Source organism: Felis catus, chromosome B4 (genome assembly GCF_018350175.1).
Source record: "Felis catus isolate Fca126 chromosome B4, F.catus_Fca126_mat1.0, whole genome shotgun sequence".
Classification (NCBI taxonomy): Eukaryota; Metazoa; Chordata; class Mammalia; order Carnivora; family Felidae; genus Felis; species Felis catus.
Genome location: NC_058374.1, coordinates 33,115,254 through 33,136,016, shown reverse-complemented (window position 1 = coordinate 33,136,016; position 20,763 = coordinate 33,115,254). Strand labels below are relative to the sequence as shown.

The 20,763-nt window shown below is 35.7% G+C and overlaps 1 long non-coding RNA gene across 3 annotated transcripts in view; it reads right to left on the bottom strand.

Moving 5' to 3' along the window:
* LOC123386499 overlaps window positions 1–20,763 on the bottom strand; it is a 70,005-nt gene that overhangs the window by 27,348 nt on the left and 21,894 nt on the right. For all 3 annotated transcript variants that reach the window (XR_006600439.1, XR_006600440.1, XR_006600441.1), the window contains one exon: window positions 20,303–20,392. This is a non-coding gene — a long non-coding RNA (uncharacterized LOC123386499). The remainder of the gene's footprint in view (window positions 1–20,302; window positions 20,393–20,763) is intronic.

Below are 20,763 nucleotides of genomic sequence, written 5' to 3'. Positions count from 1 at the left end.
AAAATTATTTTGTTCTTGAATTTCTTTGCAACGATTAAGTTAAAACGCCGAGCTACAGAGAAATGGAAATTCAAGGATTCACCAGAAAAAATGATGGTATTTTCCATGGAAGATCAAAAATTATATAATATAATTAAAACATTTTATTAAGAGGAAGGCACATTTTCTAAGAACTTGCCTAGAATCAAAATTATGACTATAGGCTTCAGTCACACTAACATTTGACTGGTTCGGTAACTGTTTTTGCTGGGGGCACAATAAAAAATCTTAATTTAATTTTTTCACTATTTTCAGGGTCAGATATCCCCAGCAGGCACTAGAGCATTTGCCCACTGACCTGCACTTTTCAGAGGAATGTGAAAGAGCAGTGATAACTAGAAATCTACCGAGCTTTGATTCTGACCCTCCATACTCCCCCTGGCAATGCATTTAAGTCCTAACCATAAAAAACTGCACCTCTACTCATGGACTGACATCATGAGAATTATGCCAGCCTGAAGGAAAACTTAATCAATTTTGAAGGAGGAAAGATGGAGTAGAAATGTCAGGTATAAAGTGGTTGGCAGAGTGAGAACATCGTGCATTTGTGTACACTTCTGGTTTATAAAATATTTTACATAGATTACCTTATTTGATACTCCCATCCACTAAGTGAGGTAGAGTATTTTTAGCCTTTTTGACAAACTGTAATTTTTCCTTAATTATGGTATGAAGAAGAAACATCGGGGTTGTGGTGTTACATAATAGTCCTGTATACAATGAGGCCAGCTCCTCGAACAATCCCGCTAGTATCATTTCTACATCTTTCCACCGCTGCTAATGTGAGCAAGGAGTCAAGTTATGTTATCAAGATGGCCTTTTGTTAGCAGTTCTGAGCATGCAAATGTGGAAGTTTCCCTTCCTGATTCCTAGCCTCACCCTTCAGAGAAGTTGCCACATAATTAGCCCTCTACTTTCCTTTACTCAGCAGCTTCTTTTTAAAGCTTCACGTCTGGGAGGAACCTGCTTTCAAGTTAGTAATATGGACAGACTTCACCACTGACAGTCCACGTCTGTTCTCGCAGCTCAGCGGAAGAGCCAAAGGAAATGAGAACAAGAGCAATTACAGAGGCCATTCATGTTTACCTTTCTGGGATTTGGTTTCCTTGTATTTAAAATGAGGGACCAGGACAAAATAAATCTCCAAGATCCATACCAATTCAAACATGAAATGTTTGCAGTTTGTTAAAAATATTTGTAAGTCAATCTTGCTTACAAAACTTATCTGTAAGGCCACTGAAGCATCTTTAGAGTTTCTATTAATTTATACTTTCACTGCCAATGAACATTTTGATCCAAACTCACATCTAAACAATCCCACAGCTATTATCACAGCCTTGTAAAGAGCATCTGAAATGCTAGTAGAGACAACCCTTACCTATAAATGACTCAGGAATATGAACAGCATGTGCAAATGCCCCTTCCTCCCTTTGTCTCCTCACCTCTGGAACCCCTGGTGCTACTGCCAAAAAGCCATTCTGGGCAGGCAAAAAAGCTTTAGAGAAATTGGAGGTTCAGAAGTAAAGAAAGGAAAGATACTGTGAAAAAGGAAATGCAGCATGGAGCTGACCAGGGACAGGTGCGCAGAATGAGCTGACCTCCACCAGCCCAAAAATATCTTTCCCCTACTGTGCCTGAAGTTTTGACTTCACTTTGGCATGCTGACTGAAATCGCATCACTGAGACATGCTTCCTGGATAATAAGCAGTTTTTTTTTTAATGCAACTAACTTGAGGAGATTTCAGAGACCGTCAAGCCTTTCATGAATTTATGTGATTTCATTGTTTTCCTCCTAACACCCAGCTGAGATCAACAATCCTCAGTTAATCAGAGTTTTGAACAGCTGGAAAGAAAAGGCAGATAATTTTGGTGAAAGATAATTTGAGAGAATGTGCTAATTTTGGCTAATGTTGATGGAGAAGTTTAGAGGTCTGGAAATTAGGGCACGAGAAAGTGGAGGGTTTGTAGATACCCGAGAAAGGAGGTGCTGGCCAGTTTGCCAGATGCTGCATGCTCTTGAGAGTTAGGTGATATTATTTCTTTTACAGGTAAGGAAACTGAGGCTCATAGACATAAAGGAACTTGCCCAGGGTCAGGGTCAGATCATGTTACTGTCACCATTTCACACTGCCTTCACTTTTACTCTCTTTTTTACCCTCCTCCTTTCTGTTTTCTTACCATGCTCTTCTTCACTGCTACCAGCATTTAAATGAAGTGGGAAAATGTCATTCAGTTACAATTTCTGTGATCCAACCTGGAAGAAAATATGTTTTGGTCTCCATATAGCTAACTTATAAATGAGCTGTTGGGATACAATTGTTCTCAAGTTGAGTAATTCACACACTTTTGATTTTTTTCCAACTACATAATTCATTGATGAAAACTGTTGAAATAATTCCTTGTTTGTAATCTTGTCCAATTATTACACAGTACTATAGTCATAGTAGACTATAAACTCTTCACACAGGGACTTTCCTGCACTGGTCATACTAGGAATTCGGTAAATGTATTGAATCAATAAATAAAAGTGAATGAATAAAATCTAATCAAAATGGCCTACTCAATAATATAGTTGTATGCAGTTATGTTTTAGACTAGTCACCACAGAAAACCATGGACTAACTCTGGTTCTGGCTGCCAACAAAAGACAGTTCAAAAGCAACTGTTGGTGGCATCCTTTATGTGGTTTAGAATAAACAGTTAGGACATGTATACCTTTAATATGGCCTGGGATTTTTACTCCCTTTTTTTGGTAATTTTTAGTCTTTATTTTTATTTTTTAAGTTTATTTATTTATTTTGAGAGAACAAGAGCATGAGCAAGAGAGGAGCAGAGATAAACAGGGAGGAAGAATCTCAAGAAGGCTCCACACTGTCAGCGCAGAGCCCAATGTGGGGCTCAAACTCACAAACCATGAGATCATGACCTGAGTCAAAACCAAGAGTCAGAGGCTTAACCAACTGAGCCACCCAGGTGTACCTAGTCTTTATTTTCATATCCAACAGTTTCTTTTAACCATAGAGTTGATAACAATGAAATAATTCTGGACCAAAAGTAAAGAGTTAACCTTGAAATTTTAAGAGCATTGGCAATTTCAGGAGCAAAATCTTATGTAGAGGTACGTTGTATCATAAATCATGAACAAAAAAAAATAGCCACATGGAGTTAAGTAGCTGAGGTATTAATGGAACAGTACCATTGTGGAGCCTTTTAGGAGCAAAAGCATAAATCTCCCTCTATTTCCATGATCAATCTGTGGTCCAATCTAAGGGGAAAAGATTGACCACTAGTTAATGATAGATCTTTTGTAAATTGAGCTTTCTGAAGCAGCAGCTCAAAAAAAAAAATTACTTAATAAGGAAATATCTGCAGTGAAATCATTATTTCCAGGACATGACATAAATATGGGAGAATAAGACAAATATAGTTTGAACCATGATCCCCTTGCCTGAAGGAAGGGGCAAAGATGCCCTATCAGAAAATAGGAACTGGATGTAGGGGAAAGGTTTCAGGACACCTGGCAGTACTAGATGCAGGAGCTATGCAATAAAACTACTTGAGTTCAAACTCCACATTCACCACATCCTATCTGTGCAGCCTGGACAAGTCATCTCAAACTTCCTTTATTTCAAAGTGGAGGCTGATACTAGTCCACACTGTAGGGAAGAATCCTGAGACCTAAATTAGTTAATACGTGTAAAAGTACTTAGAAAAGTGCTTGGCATAGAGTAAGCCCTCCATGAATGCTAGCTTTTCACTCCATGCCTCAGTATGTATGAGACCTCAGACTCAGTGAAGTCTCTGCTTCTCAGGATCTCATTTGTCCCCTCAAGATGACACAGTGAGTCAGCACTGAGCCCAGGCCTTGCTCTGCAAGCAGAATTAGTGACCCTCTTGGGGAGTAAGCATTTGTCATTGTACTTCTCAAGACCATAGCATAGAATTAGAGTTGGGGAGATTACAAAATTCACTGCAAGCATTTTCCTATTAACAAAGGAGTTTTCTGAACTGCTGCCTTCGTTCAATTACAAGAAATCTGCTACTAACTAGTGGTCAGCCCACCCCTTAGCTTGGAGATGTGAAGTGTAGGCCAAAGATTGCCCACAGAATTGGAAATTTAAGATTTTGCTACTAAAAAGTTCTAAAACGGTATCAGTTAATCAATGCTTCAGCTACTCTACTGCGATGACTGACGTGTGGCGGTATTTTTTTAATTCATGATTTATGATTCAATGCACCTGCTACAAGTTATTCTGATCCTGAAATCTTCTATGCCCTTAAAATTCCAAATTTAACTTTCCTTCTTTGCCCCAGTAATGTCCTTCCCTGAAAGCATTCCTTTACATACCCATGAATTTCACCTCCAGTCACAATTCGTTGCCCTTACAGTCACTCCTGAGGCTGAGTCTGTCATAACCTCTTTACATATAACTCTCCCATCAGCATTTCAGCCCAGAAAATTCCAGGCACAATTGCCTTCTGGGGATCTAAATCAGGTTATGGTAATGTGACAGCTCATTCAATATCCTGTAACTCCCCAGCCTCTCGCCATCAACTCCCATTCACAAATTCATATTTTATAGAAAAACTTTAAATGAAAGCTTAGATTAGGCAAAGATTGTAGTTTGCTCCAGATACCTGCCGGGATTTACATACTCCATGGAGGAATCTGACTAATTCTAAACAGCAATTAAACACATTCAATATATTTAAAAGTTTGGGTGAAGGCAGGCTGACTGTATATAAAGGACTGTGGTCTGGAACTTGAATGAGGCACCCACACATTTCAAGTTTCAAACTTCCTTTGAGCACCATGGCTATACCACAGCTCTTTTGGTTCAGGAAGAAAATGTCTATGTCAAGACCATGTTCAAGTAGATCATACTTTTGAGAATCTTGGAATATTTGGTCATGGGAAGTGTATAGTACATGGGCAGACAACTAAGTAGAAGTCAGAAGGTTGAATCAATGAGCTTTACTGCCAAACCTCTAATATGGCTTTTGTTCTTGGACAAGCCACAATCTCATAGCATTCATTGTTCATCTATTAAATTAAGGTAAGGCAAGATGACTCCTAAATCCCAACCATAATCCCATATTGAAAGGTTTTTCCATGTACATTTAGCATCCAAGCCCAACTGGCAAGTCCTAAAGAGCCAGTCTAAATGTAATACTCTTAGTGAAACTGGCTCATGCTGATGGTTCTATACTTGTCCATTTTGGGGGGAAGTATATTTACAAAATCTTATCCTAATACCAAATTGGTATTAATTATTTTTCCTTTTATAGGAGTAATGAGATAGGTTTTCAGTTTTGAAAACATGTCTATAGGTCATATCTGAATGTGAACTTATTAGCTGTGTCAAGAACAAAATTTCTTTTGCCCAAGTCAGTAGAACTTGTCTTAAAGTTTTTCTTTGTTTGTTTGTTTTTTGTTTCAATTCTCACTTATGAAATCACTGTTTCATCTAGGAAGACACCAATAAGGAAGACATTGAGGCACCTGGGTGGCTCAGTCTGTCTGTTAAGTGTCCAACTCTTGATTTCAGCTCAGGTCATGATCTCATGAGCCCAGAGCCCCATGCCTGGTTCTGTGCTGACAGCAGGGAGCCTGATTGGGATTCTCCCTCTCTCTCTCTCTGCCCCTCCCCCACTTGTAGTCTTTCTGTCTCTCTCAAAATAAATAAACTTAAAAGAACAAATAAGACATTGTTATGGTAGAAGGAGACTATGTTAACTCTAGAAAACTTAATCCCAGTTCTACCTCCTGTGTAAGTGTTCTTATGTCTATGTTACTTAGCTTCCCAATAGTAAATAGAGAAGTAGAGGTAGTCTTTAACATGCATTCTTTCTATAAAATTCTGTTATTCTGGAAAATAAACTCCCCTTATTTCAGCCTAAATTCTTGTGGGGAAAAAATTTCATGTGGGAAAAATGAGTGTCAGGTAGATAAAAAGCTATCTATAAATAGCTGTTTAATATAAAACAAGTGAAGCAGAGGTATCCACTGAATTCTACTGCACTCCAATTTATTATGAGCATGAGAAAAAAACAGATTTCAGAGGAGGAATATAAACATATGTCATTGCCTTTTCTGGCAACTCCTTAACTATTCACTTATAAATTCACATTAGGAGCATATATCTCCCACAACATACTCTGATGGCTTGTATGCCATGTTTGCAGCTAAACAGAGTATTTTTTAAAATTATATCATGCTATTTACACTATCACAAGATGAGTCCTGTAGCTATATCCTTTGAGATTTTCAGTTGCCACAAATGTACCTACTCTAATGCATGGCTGAAAGATTGCAGAAAGTTTATTGTTGTATTTGGGATTGTTCAAGACAAGGCAGGCATTAAAGACACTGCAAATCAGGACTGTAGCCAGAGAAATCTCAGCTTTTTCAGAACTGATGTTTTTATGTCTGGTTAAAAGGTAATCTCCCAATGTACTAAAAGCTGTTGTGTTATCTGGGGAGAGATATTAATGGGCTGTGTGACCTTGAGTGAGTCCCTTAGTTTCCTATTTGTAAAATCAGAACTTAAACCAGGTATCTTTTCCAGCTCTAAACTTCTATACCTCTAAGAATTAATGCTTTCTTGTAGATGAAGTTAATCCTGATACAGACGGTACAGTGTAGTTCAGATATAACCCAAACAAAATCACATCTTCCCCAGCACAAAAACAACGTTGAGACCAAGCAGGATTTACATGGGAATTAGATCTGGCCTCAGGTTTCAGCATTATTATGAGTTCTCACCAGAGTGCTCTGAATTATCCTCCACCCCGTTCAACTGCGCAGTAAATCTCCAGGATGTGAGATCAGTGCTAGCTCAGATAAATAAATGAATCAATGTTAAGCAAATGCAGTAAATCATCAGCTTCCCTCACCTCAGTCTCCCTTCCCTGCCAAATTCCTATGGAAACAAACAAACAAAAAAAGAGGAGAAAGGAAAGCAGAAAATATTTTCGGCCTACTGCATGATTTGTGTGACCAAGATTGCCCTACATTTTATCAGCATGGCCTCCACCTGCCCTCCCACCTAGAAGAACTATTTTCAGCACATAGGCCAATGCTTATTTTTGTAGATGTATTAAACCATATCTCCTGTTATGCAGTTTTTTGTTAAGGAAGTTATTCCTTAAGCCCATCCAGCTGTTTTCTCAATTGTACCTTTAGGAATAAGGGGACAGGAAGCCTGAGAAGACATAGCTAATTCAGCACTACCCCTCACAACTACAACCCAAGAAAAATATCTCACAGGAACTTACCTTGTTAATAGCAGATCAGCAGCACATCCTTGTATGAAGGACAGTCATCTCAATTTCTTTAGTTGGCCATTGTTAAGTTAAGTCCTGGGTAATTACTTTTCTCATTCTAATTTAATTTGCATTAAGCCTAGTGTGTTTAGTTTTTGAGACCTAACACTCAAATCTGGCAGACATTGGCCTGTGGTTAGGAATGCAAGACTCCTGGGAAAACATCTGGTCTCATTCTGAATAAATGCCTGAATTCACTATATTCTTGTCTGAGAACTCTCTGAATGTCCTTCCTAATGGAGTATATGCTGCACATACATTATTTTAAAATATAAACAGATTAACAATTGACCACTGAGGGAACGATGAGTAGGAGAATATTTGATACTTTACTGTGAATTGATCATTAAAATTATTCATAAAATTATCCTATTATTTTAAAGAACCACATGCCAACTTAAGGCATTCCTATTTGACAAATAATTTTGAATGGATTGCAGTCATTTTAGCTCTCTCCTTTATTCTCACATTGTCATAGTGCGAAGTGTAAAGTAACGAATAACCTTTTCATATACAGTAACTATTGTGTGGTTACTAAGGAATAGAAAACATCACAAAAAGACTATGGAGATATTTATCTATAAATTATCTAATACTCATTTAATAGATACTGTTAGATTATCACCAACATACAAAACATGCACACACATGTACCTATATACATACATGTATATGTATGCATACAAGTACATACTGTACATGTGTGTATATACACACATACATACAAGTACATGTGTGTATGTATACATTGAGCAATAAATTGGGAGTGTTTTTACTTCAATTTATGGGCTATGTTTGAGAAAAAACAATTTTTCCAAACTAATATTGATGCATCTCTAACTAAAGGCATTAGAATACTATTTATCCATTTCCTTTATTGTAAACAGGACTTCCAAGAAAACAATAACTTAATTCTAATATTTATCTTTGTTTGTGGGCCAGAAAGCTGAGAGACTGTGAACACTTAAGTTGATAAAATGTTGTTGAAGCATCCAATGTAAGTGGATAGGGAGTATAGTTGAATTTAATGAGAGCAAGAATGAAAAAATCCTTGTATTTCTGCATTTTCTCCTTTAGAAATGGCACTTGACATTTGTAGAATCAGAAAATACAAATGACCAAAAGCAATGTGTGTCAAATTCAAAGCCTTAGCTCTCTGTCTTGATTTGATAATTTTCAAGAGTTAACATTAGTGACATTCTAATTTTGCATGGACAAATGACTAGTGTTTTATTTTTTACAATCAACAAGTACAGTAATTTGCTATACTCCATTATTTTTTTCATTAATTCTCCACAGCAAGTAATGGCAATGAAATATTGCCATTGCATATGTTATATTCTCCTTTTCCACCCCTCCTGAATATATTGAAAATTTGTAAAAAGTCTCATTAAAAGGTCTTATTAACAGAATATCCAAGCTACCACAATATTCTAATGTTTCATCTGAACTGCAAAGAATCACTGAGTATTCCTAGATTACAATAAAAGTCATATGGGATCCTTGAATTATGCGATATTAGTGACACATGCCTCTATTTCCTCATTTTCTCAGATTTCTCTGAATGCTTTGAAATTCATCCTCCTCACAAGGCTCACTGAACACCTCATTGGCATACATTCCTCAGTCCTCCTCTCCCTTACCCAAGCCACCAATGTCCAGAGGTTGTTAAAAATATCTTCTCTGTGGAACATATTTATAACATTTTTGACCTGGTGTCTCCACTGTAGGCATTTCAGCGCCAGGGGCTCTTTGACACTGTCACAGCCTATTTTGATCCCCAACATTTTGATACAACTTAAAAAAGCAAAATAAGATATTATAAGATAAGCTTTTATACTTATAACTTAATGTGCAAAGCCTTACACATTTCAGACCTACAGATTGTAAGGTGGGCATCAGCAAAGAGATATGGGTCAAGAATGCAGAGTCGGAGATGAGACTGAGGTTGGTCAGACCAACTACAGAAGACAGAGCCATGTTTAACAATAACGCCTCACCCCCAAAACAGACAACCAGCCACTCTGAGCAAACTATCTGCTTTTTCTCTGAGAAGTCATCTATATTTTGGAAGCTCTATATCACAACTTTTCATATTTCTCCTTTATATTCAACAATACATAATTAGAATGATATAAAAGTGAAAACATAATTTAGGTTCTACAAGAAATCTGCAATTACATTTCTTTTAATATAGTTCATATATAGAACATCTTTGTCTGTGGAGACTAGGACCATTAGCTCATCTGGAAGCAAATCCACTTTAAAACTGAGATTTCACTTCTGGCATGATAGCATGGGGCCCACTCTCCAGAAAAACTTGTCAAAATTATATATTAATTATTAAAATATTAAATTATAAAAGATATATTAATGATGTGTGTATTTAATTTGTATTAAACATATACTACATATATTTCTATATAGATACACACACACATGGATCTTGACTGTCCTGTCTCAGTTGGAAAGATAGAGGTTCTATATTCAAAGAGGCAAGCCAAGAAGACGTGGGGATGTTGCTCTGCCTCCCCCAACTAAGCACTAAGTTCCTAAAGAAGTGGTGTTCACATAGAGAGAAGCTTGGTCCTGTCTCATCCCCAGCTCCTAATTCTTAGCTCAGAGATTTTTGCCTGGGAAGAAAGGGAAGCCAATAAAAGCTATTCTTTTCCCAAATAACTGACTTCATTTGCAACAGAGAGCAAAGCAGTTAAAGCCTAAGGACACTCTCAAAACAGCAGAGGTTTCTGTGATGGCAATTAGGGTGAGGTTGGTGGATTCACTGACAATAGAAGCTAAATTATAGCCTAAGTAGTTTGCTGGAGCAAACTGGTGAAAGAAACAGTGGAGGGGAGTCTTCAGGGGGTCAGAATGTATCTCAAATACTGACCAGATAGCAGGGTGAGGTCAATGGTAAGAGGCAGTTAAAGAAAGCCCTGTGAAAATACTGTCATCCCAACATGACTTTTGACACAACTAAGGCTGTACTCCCAAGGCACAACATCAGAAGTTTCACACTGTGGGATGGGGTGGGGCACAGCCCTCACCACAATAATGCAATTACAAAACAAATAAAAAACAAGCAAAACAGATAAATAAAACTAACAGGTACCAAAGCTCCCCTCCCCTGCCCCCACTTCAGAAGTATGGGTAACTACTACTGAGAGTTGGTAGACTATAATATCTAAAATATCTAAAATGTCCAAATATGCAGGAAAAAAGGTAAGTATTACCTATAAACGGGGGCGGCGGTCGGGGGGGAGGCGGCGGTGGGGGGGCGGGGGCGCCATAGGCAATAGAAACTCTGAGAGAGTGACCATATATCATATTTAACTGACAAAGCATTATAAATATGCTCAAAGAATTTAAGAAAAAACATGATTAAAAAAGTAGAGGAAGGTTTGGTTACAATGGTGCCTCCAATAAAGAATATCAATAAGGATATGGAAATTATTTTAAAAGAACCAGATGGAAATTCTGGACTTAAAAAATACAATAACCAAAATACTAAAATATTCTAGAAGGGCTCAATAGTAGATGTGAATCACCAGAAGAAAGAATCAACAAATTTAAAGATAGATTGAAAGAGATTATACAATCTGAGAAGCAGAGAAAAAAAAGAAAGAAAGAATGAAGAAGGCCTTAGGAAAATGTGAGACACCATGAACTGCAACAATGTGCCTTCAATGGGAGTACCAGAAAGAGAAGAGGGGAAGAAAGGAACAGAAAAAATATTCAGACATAATGGCTGAAAAATCCCCAAATTTATTGAAAAACATAAATGTACACATATGGAAAGCTCAACAAATTCCAAAGAGAATAAACAAAAGTGATTCCCTTTCATAAATAGTAAATATGTTCAAAATCAAAGATAAGAAAAAAATCCTAAAGCAGCAAGAGAAATGTGAATCATCACTAACAAGAGAATCCCAATAAGAATAATAGCTGAGTTTTTATCAGAATCAATGAAGGCCAGGGACAGTGGTATATATTAAGATGTCTCAAAACAATAACAACAGCAGCAGCAGCAGCAGCAGCAATAACAACAGTCAGCCAATAACCCTATATCCAACAAAGCTGTTTTTCAAATATGAAGTTAAAGAAATTCCCATATAAGCAAAAACTGAGATAATTTGTTGCAAAGTAATATTACAAAAAATACTAAAGAAAATACTTCAGGATTAAAGCAAGTGATCCCAGAGGGTAAAAAAAAAAAAAATGTAAAAACAAAGATTACCAATGAAGGCAACTGTGTAATTTTAAAAGAGATATAAATGTGTATGCCTTTCTTTTGTTTTGTCAACTAATTTAGGAAGCAATTCTATAAAACAAAACGCATATATTTTCCAGCTGAAATATACAGAAATGTAATGTATTTGTGGTTTTTAAAATTTTTTTAAATGTATATTTATTTTTGAGAGAGAAAGAGACAGAGTGTGAGCAGGCGAGGGACAGAGAAAGAGAAACAGATCCAAGCAGGCTCCAGGCTCTGAACTGTCAGCACAGAGCCCAATGAGGGGCTCAAACTCATGAACCATGAGATCATGACCTGAGCCAAAGGCACATGCTTAACCAACTAAGCCATCCAGGGACCCCCAGAAATGCAATATATTTGTAAATGATAGCACAGAGGATGTGGTTGGAGCAAAGCTGTAGTGGCCTAAGAAATCACTCCAAATGGTTACTCAAATCCACAAGAACAAATCAAGAGATCCAGAAGTGATAAGAAGGGCAATATAACTAAGGCTATAAATATATTCTTGTTCTGCCTTCTTCTCCTAGCTTCTTTAAAGGAGATAATCCTATATAAGGTAATAATTATAAAAATAATGTTGGGTTTGTAACTTTTATAGTGTAATATGTATAATAAAATTATTACAGAATGGGAGGTGGGAATAAAACTTTATAGGATTAATATTTCTATATTTCATTGGAATTAAGTTAGTACAAATTTGAACCTGATACTTATATGTTAGTATGTTTATGGAAAACTGTAAAGTGACCACTAAGAAAATAACTGTTAGGAATACTGAGAAAAAACTCATTAAAGAAATTAAAATGCTATGTTAGAGACTATTCGCTTAAAGAAAAAGAAAATAGAAAAGGAGTGATAGAGGAGCAAAAAAGAGACATACAGAAAACAAAAAGTAAATGACACATGAAACTCTAACCATATCAAGAAAGACATTAACTTTGAAGGGTTAAACAATCCAATCAAATGTAGAGATCCTCAGACTGGATTAAAAACAAACAAACAAACAAACAAAAAGCAAGATCCTGGCTACAGAAGACACACTTTAGATTCAAAGATATAATTAGATCAAAACAATGAAAAAATACTCAGTCTGCAAACGCAAGCACGAGGAAGTTGGAGTGGCTATACTAAGACAAAATATACTTTAAAACAAACAAAAAGTTACTAGAGATAAAGAGGAATATTTCATAATGATAAAAGGGTCAGTTCATTAGGAAATATAAAACTGAAAACATATAAATACATAACAAATATATACCAAAATACATGAAGCAAAAAGTGATAAATATTACCAGATAGATAATCCAACAATAATAATTGGAGACTTCAAAACTCCACTTTCCATAATGGATGGAACATTGAACATTGAACAACACAATGAACAAACTAGACCTTATAAAATAGGTCTAGACATCTAGACATCTATAAAATACTAGACATATATACAATACTAGACATCTGAACAAACTAGACATCTATAAAATACTCTACCCAATAGAAACAGGTCATACATCATCCTTAAGTGTACAGAGGAATATACTGTTCTAGGATAGACCATATACTAAGTCATAAAACACACCTCAATACATTTTAAAGGAGAGAAATAGTAAGAAGAATGTTTTCTGACACAGTGGAATGAAATTATAAATCAACATAAAATTTTGAAAATCCCATAATTAGGTGAAAATTAAAAAAATCTTTTTTTTAAGTTTATTTATTTTGAGAGAGTGTGAGGGAGGGGCAGAGAGAGAGAGAGAGAGAGAGAAACCCAAAGACTCTGCACCATCAGTGTGGAACCTGATGTGGGGCTCCAACACTGGGTTCCATGTGAGCCCAAATTCAAGGATCTGTGAGATCATGACCTGAGCCAAAATCTGAAGTCAGATGCTTGACTGACTGAGCCACCCAAGTGCCCAGAAATTAACGTATTCTTAAATAAACTATAGGTCTAAGAAAAGTCAAAAGAGAAATTAGAAAATACAGTAAAACCTTGGTTTGTGAGTATAATTGGTTCCAGAAACATGCTTGTAATCCAAAGCACTTGTATATCAGAGTTAATTTCCCCATAAGAAATAATGGAAACTCAGATGATTCATTTCACAACCCAAAAATATTTGTATAAAAATGATTACAATACTTTAATATAAAATAATAAAAAATACAAAATATAAAGAAAAATAAATTAACCTGCACTTACCTTTGAAAACCTGTGTGGCTGGTGTGAGCAAGATAAGAGAGAGGAGGGTTATTATGTAAAACAACTTTCACTAAGGGAATCACTATCTATTGGCTCAATGGAATCTTTTTCTTTTTGTGCAACTTTAACAAGGAATCTATCCAATGACACTTGCTTTTGCCTCCTTTTGAGGATTTCACAGAAATGTGACATTGCGTTCTCATTAAACGGATTCATCACTTGCACTGCTACAGCCTTATTCAGGTGGTGTTTTCTACAAAATTTTGCACTGTTTCCCACATTTTACACATCTCCCTAATTTCATTTGAAGTGAAGGATTCCTCTGCCTTTTTCTCCTCCTCCTCTGCAGATGTAGACTTATAAAGTCTTGCAATTTCAGCCACTAACACTTCTCGATGATTTCCTTCTTTACTTCTACCTAAATCATCCCCTTTTCCTTACCACCCTCTTTTTAACATTTTTCTGCATGGGGTCCAACTTGCACCGATGTTGACTATAGTATTAATAAACTCCTGTCATATACTGTATTTAATGTAACTGGCAATAAGGCAGCCGAGGAAAAGGTCTTTATCTGCAGTCAGCCTGACCCAGAATGAAGTAAAGCACTCCTAAACCTACTTTTGTATGGAAAAGCAAAGGACTGTCCATACATGCTTTGAAGTGACAAAGAATACACTAGTGCCAGTTGTGGGCACCTTCCAACATTCTGAAAAATTGCTGATTTCTGCCAAACTCTGCAGCCTGGGACTGAGCATCCAAGCATGGGAGATGCTCACCCACAATCTCGCAGCAAGAGAGAGAGAACCATTGGCTCAGTTGTGGTCATGTGACCTTCAGCATCACATACTACTCAAATTGCAAGACATCATTCGTTTATCAAGTTAAAATTTATTAGAAATGTTTGCTCATCTTGTGGAACTCCTGCAGAATAAGTTACTCACAATCTAAGGCTTAACTGCACTTTGAAACAAATGAAAATGAAAAGAACATACAATTACTTATGGGATAGAATTAAAGCAGTACTGAGAGGGAAATTTATAGCTGTAAATGCCTGTATTTTTTTTTCAATCTTAAATCAGTAATCTAATTTTCCATCTCAAGGCACCAGAAAAAGAAGCTAAACTTAAAGCAAACATAAGGATGGGAATAATAGAGTGGAAATTAATGAAATAGAGAATAAAAAAACAGTAGAGAAAATTGATGTGACCAAAATCTGGTTCTTTGAAAAGATGAATAGAATAAACTTTTATTAGCTAGATTGATTAAATACATGAGAAGAGTCAACTTGCTAAAATAAAAAATAAAAAAGGGGCATTAGTACAACCCTACAGATGTAACAGGAATGCTACAAGCAATTGTATGCCAATAAATTAGATAAAATAAATGAAATAAGAAATTCCTATAAAGACACAAATTACAGAAATTAACTCAGTCTGAATAGGTCAATAACAATAGATTGAATTAAGAATTAAAAGAAACTACCCAAAGAAAAAGCCTAGGTCCAGATGTCTTCCTGGGTGAATCCTACCAAACATTTAAAGAATTTGTGCCTGTTCTTCACAGACTCTTCCAAAAAATAGAAGAGATGGGACTACTCAACAACTCATTCTATGAAGCCAGTATTACCCTGATACCAAAACCAAAGATATCACAAAAAAAACACACTGTGGACCAATATCCCTCATATATACAGAAATAAAAATCCTTTACAAAACATTAGCAAATTAAACCCAGCAACATATGAAAGGAATTATATCCCATAAAAAAGTGGGATTTATTAAAATTAATAAGGTTGGTTTAACATCTCAAAATCTATTAAGAGAAAGCATCAAATCAATGAACTAAAGAAACCAAAATAATATATCAATAGTTGCAGAAAACACACTTGACAAAATCCAACACCCTTTCCTGATTAAAAAAATATAAAGTCAACAAACTAGGAATAGAAGTGAAACTTTTCAATGTAATAAGGGGCATCTATGAAAAACTAACATCACATTTAATGATGAGAGACTGAGTTCTCTCCCCTTATGATCAGGTGTCTGCTCTCACCACTTCTATTTAACATTGTATGTAAGGTTCTTGTCAGGACAATTAGGAATAAAAAGTAAATAAAATGCATTTAGGTCAGAAGGAAAGAAGAAAAATATTTTATCTGCATATAACATGATCTAGTATATCTACAATTATAGGGAATCCACTAAAAACTATTAGAACTAATAAAAGAGTTCAGCAAGGTTGCAGGATATAAGGTCAATATAAAAGTCAATTACATTTCTATACATTAGCAATTAACAACCTGAAAATGAAATTGAGTACAATTACAAGGGTGGGTGCCTGGGTGGCTCAGTCGGTTAAGAATCTGACCTTGGCTCAGGTCATAATCTCACAGTTCATGAGTTCAAGCCCCTGTTGGGCTCTGTGCTGTGCTGAAAGCTCAGAGCCTGGAACCTGCTTCAGATCCTGTGTCTCCCTCTCTCTCTGTCCCTCCCCTGCTCGCACTGTGTCTGTATCTCTCTCTCAAAGAAAAACAAATATTAAAAAAAATTTTCAGTTACATTTTTTACAATTGCATTTACAATAGCAGTAAAAAACAAAATACTATACTTAGGAACAAATTTAATCAAGGAGGTACAACTCTTATACTCTAAAAACTATAAAATACTGGTGAAAGAAATTTTAAAAGATCTAAATAAATAGTAATTATTCATATTCATAGATTGAAAGATTTAAGATGGCAATATTCCCCAAATTGATTTACAATACAGTGCAATCCCTATCTGAATCCCAGCTGGCTTCTTTGAAAATTGACAAGCTAATACTAAAATTTATGTAGAATTGCAAATGACTTAGAATAAGCAAAACTATGTTGAAAATAAAGGATAAAGTCGAAAGACTCACATATCTTAATTTTTTAAATTTTTTTTAATGTTGATTTATTTTTGAGAGACAGAGGGAGACAGAGCGTGAGTGGGGGAGGGTCAGAGAGAGGGAGACACAGAATCAGAAGCAGGCTCCAGGCTCTGAGCTGTCAGTACAGAGCCAGACACGGGGCTTGAACTCACAGATCGTGAGACCATGACCTGGGTCAAAGTTGGATGATCAATGGACTGAGCCACCCAGGTACCCCACATATCTTAATTTTGAAATTACTACAGAAAAACAGTAATCAAGACAGTATGGTACTGATGTAAAAGTAGACATAGATTAACTGAATAGAATTGAGAGTTCAGACATACACCCATCCATCTGTGATCAAGTGATATTGAGAAGGGTAAAAGATTGCTCAGTGGGGAAAGAATGGATTTCTCACAAATGATGATGGACAACTTGATAGCCACATGAAAAGAATGAAGTTAGATGCTTTATCTCACATCACATATAAAAATTACTTCAAAATGGATCAGAGACCTAAATGTAAGAGCTACAACTTTCAACTCTTAGCAGAAAACATAGAAATACGTCTTTATGACCACAGATTTGGTAATAGTTTCTTTGCTATGACGCCAAAAATCGCAAGCAACAAAAGAAAAAAATTAGACCAATTATATTTCATCAAAATTAAAAACTTTTGTGCCTTAAATGACACTATCAAATAAAGTGAGTTTGTGCTTCAAAGAACACTATCAAGAAAGTGAAAACACAATCTTCAGAATGGAAGAAATGTTTGCAGACTATGTATCTGACAAGGTATTTGCATCCAAGATATATAAAAACTCTTACAACTCAATATAAAATGACAAATGACTCAGATAAAAATGGGTGAAGTATCTGAACATAGATTTCTCCAGAGAAGATATACAAATAACCAATAGGCATATGAAACAATGTTCAAGATAATTAGCCATCAAGAAAACGCAAATCAAAACAACAATATTATATCATTTCATCTACACTCAAACACTGCTGGTGGGAATATAAAAAATGGTGGAGACACTTTGAAAACCAGTCTGGTAATTCCTCAAATGGTTAAACTTAGAGTTATCACATGACTTAGAATTCCACTACTACATATTTACCCAAGAGAAATGAAAACATATCCACATAGAAACTTGTACACTAATGTTTAATAGCATTATTAATATAACCAAAGAGGGAAACAATCCAAATGCCCATCAACTGATTAATTGATAAACAAAATGTGTGGCACAGCTGTACAATGGTATATTGTTTGACAGTGAAAAGTAATGAAGTACTGATACATGCTGCAACATGGATGACCCTTGCAAATGTTATTCTAAGTGAAAAAAGCCAGTTGTAAAATACCACATAGCATATGATTCCATTCATAGGAAATTTCCAGAATGGAAATACAGAGCAAAAGTAGATTTGTGGTTGCTCAGGGCTTGGGAGAATGTGAAATGAGAGAAAAAAATAACTAAAAGATAAGGAATTTCTTTTTGAGGTACTGAAAATTTTCTAAAATGGACTAAGGTGACAGTTGCACATACCGGTAATACATTAAAAATCACTGAATTGTACACTTTAGAAGAGTGAATGCTATGGTATGTAAATTATATCTCAATAAATCATTAAAAATATGTACTCTAAAAGTATCTTTGCTTTTTTTAATTATAAAAGTTACATAATTCAGTACTGGTAATAATAAAAATGGTTTTCAAATCTTTAAAATAAATAAAATATAGTTAAACTAAAAGAAACAATCACTGCCTTTAAAAAATGTAAACAATGCAAACATGAATAAACAAGACCCATAAACTTGGTGGGCGAGGGTGGAGCAAGAGGCAGGGATATAACTTTAAAACACTTTACTCTTTGATAGGGTCATTTTTGTGTAGTTCTGTCAAAACTGATTATTCAAAATGGCTTTGCCAAAATGCCCCCCATTGCTGTTGGAATTACCCTTTGCTACGATCAATTCATCTTCCAAATTTTTTGATCTGTTAACAGCTTTGTTGCCACCTTCCAAGAATCTGTGGCCCATTCTTTCATTTCAGGCCATTAAATTAGTTAGTTGTTTTGGGGTTTTTTTTGTTTGTTTTAATTCATAGTTCAGCACCACTAAACTTGTACTGATTTTTTTGAGAAAAGAGAATAAGTTAATTGTCTTACCCTAAAACCTAATCATTCTCTGTTCTCTTTATCCTTTTCCTTTGCTGGCCAGAGACTCACATCCTGTTTTCTTTGAGGTTTTGTTTTGGTTGTTTTTTTTTTTTTTCTTTTTTTTTCCTTTCTCAGTCAATCCTTCAAGGCACTCTGCCCATATTTTTCCAGTTCTGTTTCTGTCTCCATTACAAATGTTTACATATGTTTTTAAATAAAATATTAACATTTTAACATCTTTATTAAATAATTGTATTAAATTGTTATATAATTCTATTCAGCAATGACAATGTAGTTTAAAAAATGTGTTATCTTAAAACAGAAACATAGACTAAAGGAAATCCTAGACTAAAGGATATAAAAAAATTAGATCATAAATCCAAAGGGTCACATAGTTTGTCTTTTTATAAACCAGGAAAAGAACTAATTTTGATTCAGCTTGTAAAACTATGTGCTTCACTGTTGCTTGCAAAGTAGACTTCTCTACTCTTTGGACATTTACAAAGATTTTTTCAACCCACAACTGTTAAGCATGTTCTCAGCTACTGAGAGGGTTGCCTTGGGATTATTCTTGGCTTTATTTGTTGGGTTTTTTTTTCCAATTACAAAAAAAAATGCATCCACTGGTCAACTTTTATGTATAAATGCTACTAAGCTTGCTTCTGCTCTAATGACATTATTTTAACATGATTCTAAAAATGACAGGATAAGCATTGCTCTAAAATTGCAACAGTAAAACCAATTGCATATTGTCTCAGAGCTAACACTACTAAAATAATACAAATTAAAGAAAGAGTAAAGGAGAACAGAAATAAATACAATGCAGATGCTTCAAGTAAAAGTACTTTAATAAGGGAGTTATACAAAGAGCCTTGGAAAAGGTTAAGGTAACTAGCGAGGACTACTGAGACACCCAAACTCGGAACAGTGAGAAACTATTAATACCAGGAAGGCTGAAAAGACAGGGAGATGACAATGTGCTGTCAGAGCCCTGTGAGAGCATCTGGAGGGCAGAGACATCCAGCAGGAGCTTCTGTTACTGAGGAACACTGGCACAGACACAGACAAGGGAGAGAATAGGGAAGATCAGCCCAGATCTATCTCTTTCCTCTGGGTATTTGCTTTTCAGCAAGTGTCTCCCATTAGCCAAATCTAAGAGAAAACTGCCAACTGTGGAGCCCAGGAAATGAAACCTATAGGAATTAGCTCCCTTATGCATAAGGAAAAGAAGGCCAGGAGAGGAAATTTACCTGTGGAGGCAAACATGGACTAGGTACTAGGAAAAAGGAATCTAGAAATTTCAAGAAATATCCTGCACCAAATATACAAGACCCAGAAGTACCTGCCAATTTTTAGCTCTTATGCAAAAACAGTATAGTTTCCAAAAGGTATTTCCACTGATACATAGAATGTTCATTTACCTTTGCTGTCTCCTCAAGATTTCACCTCTGAAGAAGAACCCTTTTTTCATGGTCATCCTCTAGCTATCTAGATGATGCATTAAAATTTTCCTGGAAAGAAAATTCAGAGGTTGAAATAGACACAATGACATTCCTTTTATGGGGTCTGGACTGAATACTGGAATGCTCAATCAGACTGGGGAAGTCAGATTATTGGTCAAGAGGCCACCACCTCCCTCTTTTTCTTAAAGCTACTGCCTGTACACTGGCATCCTTACCCAATTTAGTCTCAAAATGCAGGTCTTTATCTTATAAAGCCATTATCTTATAATTGTCATAACTAAGCTATCACTATTACCAAGCAGCACAGAAGTCATCACAGAATAGATTCAAATCTCTGTAAGTGCCTACAGGCTTGATCATATCAGCATCATTGTGCTTGTGTCAGGCAGGGTGACGGCAGAAAAAGAATTCTACTCTGA